The following is a 6036-nucleotide window of genomic DNA, read 5'->3' as shown; positions in this document are numbered from 1 at the left end:
AGCGATCTCAAACGCCACTGAGACATCGCCAGAATAATCGGACACTCCCTGGACCCCTCAACGCCCAGAGCCAGCAGGAAGCAGCCATGAGAGACCGGACTATGCCCCCATTCCCTACCCTTTAAGGTCCCCCAATTTTTTTTTAATCAAACCAAAAGGGTGGAATGTTGTTCCTTTGCGGAACTACAGCTCCCAGCATTCTCCTGGACTCCCAGAAGCCTTTGTATTCCTTGTTAAAAAAGCGAGGGTCCTACGACCCCTCTCTCTCTCTCTCCTCCTCCCTCTTCTCTCTCCCCGCTTTTCCCATCATGTCTGCACACCTTTTACCTGCCCGTTACCCCTCCCCCATTAAAGTGCACCCACGTGGGACCGCTGCATGTCTGTGTCTTCTTCCTCGCGTAACGTCTTTACCCTCTAACCCGCAGACAAGAAAGCCAGCCAGAAATTAAGAACAACAAGGAGTAAACAGAACAGAAGTCTGGGAGAGAGAAGCTAAGTCAGTGAGTCGCCATGATTCTCCCACTCCAGGCAGACGCAGGTTAAGATCATTCCTGGTAAGCCAGCTCGTGAGCTACACGGATATTAGAAATGGGCTAGCCCAGGTGTGAGAGTTAGCCTAGAAAAGGCTAGATGTAATGGGCCAAGCAGTGTTTAAAAGAATACAGTTTCCATGTAATTATTTCAGGTAAAGCTAGCTGTGCAGGCGGCCGGGTGCCAGGACACAGCCCCACCGCTCCTATTTCAACAACATAGCCTGCCAATATCATCTTACTTGATGTGTTGTGGACCCTCAACATCAAGTGCAGCATCATAACTAGTAGCAGCAATAGCCTTACTACCTAAGGCCCAAACAGTAATACAATTCCAGGTGCGCCTCATATTTTCTAGGGAATGCGGTTAGGAGTTACACATGGAGTACGGTATTTCCAATGACATTCCTTCTTGAAGTTCATCCACGAAGAACACAATCCTGACATTACATTAAAAGTCGGAAAACGTCTAAGTGGCTGAGTGCTTATTGTTACCTTATAGGACCCAGGGTGGGCCCCCAGCACCCACATGAAGTCTCACAAGTCACAAGCATCCAAACACCAGTCCCAGGGGGTCCAATGCCCTCTTCTGCATCTGTGCGCACATGGGATTCACATAAACTCGTGCTGGCAAACAGAAAATAAATAAATCAGTAAGATAGGATATCAGGAACTACAGAGAGCCACCTCAGCACTCTCTCAGGGTTCAGAACAGGACTTCTACAGCAAGCGAAAACTGGCTTGCCAACGGGATCTGAGGACTCGCTGACTAACTTAGGCACATTATTCCCGTATGTTTTTGTATTCCTTCGGGGAAGTTGAGCTTAAGGGCATAAGGCATAAGGGTAAGGGGTAAACATAAGACTAAGGGTAAAAAAAAAAGAGTTGATCTCCACAAAGCTTTCAGTTTATATAGGCATACAGACAAGATAACAACCCCAGAGGCCGTAACAATAATATGTATCAAGCACACATTTTCACAGAGTCACAGAAACAGGTTGCTCTGGCAAGGAGGCAACTTTTGTCTCAGAGGCAGCCTGGCTGTGAAGTTCCCTGAGGCTGGGAACACAGCCTTGGTAGCTACCTGCCATGCAGGTGTGATGGTTTGATTTGCATGAGCTTCTAGCCGGTTGGGTTAAAAGGAATCTCTTCTGGGGACCTGCCTTTGACTCCAGCAGGGAGCCCAGGTGAGAATTGTTCTCTCTGAAGTTAGTTTTAGTGATTCTGCCCTTTTCCCTGTATAAACAATCTCTTGAGCTGTGATCTTGTGTTAGTTAAAACCAAGGTGAAGGGTGTACAAAATATTAGTAATTTGTTAGGGAAGAGCAAAGGGCTAGTAGATTTCACTTTCCTGAATCTGTTGTTAGGGCAGACATATTACCTCCTGTGTGAGGCTCCTTTCCTATCAGTCAGTACTGTCCATAAGGAAAGTTTGTGGGGGACTATTTTATGTAGAGTTTGGCTATAAGAACAAAGGCTTGATTGAATCCTTTTCACACCATGGCTTCATGGTGTGGAGGAAGACATCCAGTTGCCCTACAGGAAGTCAGGTTTATACTCTGCTGGGATACTATAGAAGCGAGAAATGCAGGATTTCACTAGATTTCTGTGGAATGGAAAGGGACTGATCCAAAGGACAGCTGGGCCTGTAGCTCTGCAAAGTGGCTTCTGCAGGTGGAGTGTACGGATACACTTCCCGTGGATGGTCCAATAAATCTGCCAGTTGTACATTTACCGGATAACACTTGTAGGTTCACCTCACTAGGACTCCGTTCTTCCCTAATACCAAAGATTGTTATGATCGCCTGGTGGAGGGAATGTTAAGCTCCATTTTAGAGAATGCTTCACTCTGTCCTGTACACAATTCTCTGTTCCCTCCTCCCTGGTGACAAATTTCCAATACTAGCTGTGTGTGCTTGCTATCTTCCAAATAGTCGCACAATTCCAAGACAGATGTATTGTCACCTTAGGTTGGACTAGCTACACGGTTACAGTTCACCTAGCTATCCTACTGACAGGATTATTTAAACTTCTATAGACACCAGCAATGACTCCTTGCTTTGCAGGCTTCCAACTGCAAACCCTTCACTTCTTGTGTGAAGTTCATCACCAGGTCTCTGCATTCCATAGACTTAGCTCCCTAGGTGCACAGGGAACCTTGCTAGGTCAGGAACTTGGCTCTGAGTTCCCTTTTTGAAACTGTTAACCCATAGTTCCTCATGGTGATGGATAGAAAATAGGCCTTTATCCTAACCTTTACTGTTCTATTACTAGGATATATTTTTAAAAAATCATGTATGAGTTGGGAACTTGGGGGAACTCTTAAATGAAGCATCCATATTTGATTTCTGTGCTTTGTAGATGGTAGACAAGACCCAAAACAAAGAGCCATATAACCAGCCCTGGGATTGGCAAAAGCCCAGATGGCCAGCGTTTCCTCATTTCTCTTTCAGCACAGTGGGCATTACCATGCAATGGTCTGATAATTCTAGACTCCGAGCTTTTGGAAGTACTGGCCTCTCTGAAGCATTTTCCTTAAGGGAAAAGGCAACTGGGAAAGTCCTTTTGTAGCTCATTGGGAACCATGGGGAAACTGATACAGATGAAGCATTCGGAAGTGACAGGCATAGGGAAGGACTGGCTATGGACTGTCCCCATAAACACTTTCTGTAGAAGCATTGCTTTACCAAAAGATTCTGCATGCCAAACAATCTTACCATTATTTATGGAAGCCACTCTTCTATACTGACTCCTTAGCTCATCTGAGGACTTGTGTATTTTTTCTTTCACCCTAGAAATCTTGCAGATTGGCTGAAACCATTAATTCAACCAACACTGTCTACCACAGGAAACTTATCCCAACTTCCAATCAAAGCAAAAGGCCCCCTATCCCGTACTGCTGCCCCACACAGCTTTCCCATGAGTTAAAATACATTTACTGCTTTTATGATTTACCTTGCCTATTGATTTTTCCTTTTACATTTTGTTGGTTTGTTTATTTTGAAAAAGGATCTCATTTAGCCCAAGATGGCTTTGAATTCTGTGTGTGAGAAAGGCTGGTCTTGAATCCCTGGTCCTTCTGCCTCTATCCTTGAGATGTTGGGGTTCTGTGTATGTTCAACTGTGTTATCTTACATGCCTTGAAAAGGCCCTTTGATGCAAGCTCGTTTTATGGTGCTATTGATTGATGAAGGAACCTCTGGGGTCTGTGGAAGGAAGATAGATCACCAGAGATCAGGCCTTTGAAGGGTGTATTGAGACCCTGGTTTCTTACTTTTGTCTTTCTTGTGCCCTGAAGGTCTTGGTTTTGTTTTATCATGTGTTCCCAAAGTAGTATTGTATTCTTATGACAGAAATATAAAGTGACACACTTAGGATCTCAAAGCCAACCAGTATTTAGGATGAAACCTATATATCAATCACCAGATCTTAGTTTTGAAATTCTGTAGCACGTTAAGGTCTAAAGATAATCTTTTTGATTCTATCTCAAGATTTACATACACATATATAGACATACAGGTGCTTAGGATATAGGTCTACAGACATACACACTTTCTCATTCTAAATCCATGTGTGTTCACTATGGAAAGGTCAACAAGAGGAAAAAGAAAACACATGCCACCACATAGGGACAGGTAATTGTACTTGTAAACCTTTGCCGTGAGCCAGATTCTACTTGATGCCACAAGGACATGCTATATCAGAGGACCATCACTAAAGTTCATGATTGCCTCGCCTTGCTGGCATCTACCTGTCTGCACTCATTTGAAATGGTGTGTTGTGTTTTATTTCTTCAGAAATGAAGTCTTCACACATTTAAAGAGGTTGCTAAGTCCTTGCCAGTGGGACCATTGCTGGGCTTCCCCATCCTTTGTTACATACTTGGTTTCTGCTTACAAATTTGTCTCTCCTATGATTTCTGATCACTGAAATTCCTTCACTTCCCACTTCCCCAAGTTGCTTTCTTTCTAGCATATTCTAAGTAAAGAAGAAACAACAATGAGTTTAGTTGAGAAACTAAATGTCTTCTCTTTTGTAATTGTGTGGCCCCAAGTAGGTAATGCCATCCTTCTGGGCACCAACTCTGTCATTTTATTTATTTATTTATTAAAGATTTCTGTCTCTTCCCCGCCACCGCCTCCCATTTCTCTCCCCCTCCCCAAATCAAGTCCCCCTCCCTCGTCAGCCCAAAGAGCAATCAGGGTTCCCTGCCCTGTGGGAAGTCCAAGGACCACCCACCTCCATCCAGGTCTAGTAAGGCGAGCATCCAAACTGCCTAGGCTCCCACAAAGCCAGTACGTGCAGTAGGATCAAAAACCCATTGCCATTGCGCCGGTCAGAAATCTCAAGGTCCAAATCAGGAGCAGAAGGAGAGAGAGCATGAGCAAGGAACTCAGGACCGTGAAGGGGTGCACCCACACACTGAGACAATGGGGATGTTCTATCAGGAACTCACCAAGGCCAGCTGGCCTGGGTCTGAAAAAGCCTGGGATAAAACCGACTCAGTCATTTTTAAAAGAGAAGTTTGACTCAGAACTTATGGGTTTTCTCATTTTAGTTTTAGTTTTGTTTTAAACAAGGTCTCACTCTGTAGCCTAGGCTGGTTGGAATTCACTGAGTAGCTCATTAGGCCTTGGACTTCCAGGATCTCCTATATGCTGGGATTGCAGGTGTGTGCTATTACATCTGGATCAGGTGGCAATTAGTTTGTATTTATTTACTTATTTACTTTGTGTTTTTTGATACAGGCTGGCCTGGAACTTATTATGTAATGCCATCTTCCCTTGAACTTCCATGATCCTCCGGTGTTAGCCAGCCACATGAATGCTGGGATTAGAAGTACGGTGTCCCCATCTCAATTCCTCTTGACTCATCAAGGATCCCATTATGAAATTACCTCATGTCAGAGTATGAATGCCAGTAACCCCGTCTTTCAGAAGAAAATCGTATTACGAAGACTTATTAGCAAATTTCCTGTTTCTGTGATGAAATACCATGACCCGAAGCCAGTTATGGAAAAAATAGTTCATTGTGGATTGTGGTTCCAAAAGGGATGTGCGGAGGAATTGGGAAGGTGCTACAGCAGGCAAGTGAAGCAGGAAGCTGGCTGCTCACGCACTGAGCCACATGGCAGCAGAGAACGTGAACTGTTTAGAGAAGCCTAAAACCCTTCAGAGTCCACTTCCTGCAGTAAGGCTGTACCTCCTAGAGGCCGTGACTACCCCCAAATTGTGCCACCAAAACAGAGAGCAAGTGTTCAGCTTGCTCGGTGTGAACGCATGGGGGGCATTCATCATCCAAACCATCACAAAAGGTGATCCCATCTCAGTTCATTATATATATATATTCATTCCAGAGATGTTTGCTAAGACTGGCAAATGGTAGCCGGCAGCCTCAGCTTCCTGTGTAATGAGAATACATTAATAAATAATGACAAGGTGACAATGGACACGTGCAATAGTAACATTTTGAAAGTACAGGACTCAGGAAGTAAAAGTCATTCTGA

This window comes from Microtus oregoni, unplaced genomic scaffold (genome assembly GCF_018167655.1).
Source record: "Microtus oregoni isolate MIOR12 unplaced genomic scaffold, Mior012 000024F_ref0000369, whole genome shotgun sequence".
NCBI classification, from domain to species: domain Eukaryota; kingdom Metazoa; phylum Chordata; class Mammalia; order Rodentia; family Cricetidae; genus Microtus; species Microtus oregoni.
This window is presented reverse-complemented; position numbering follows the sequence as displayed.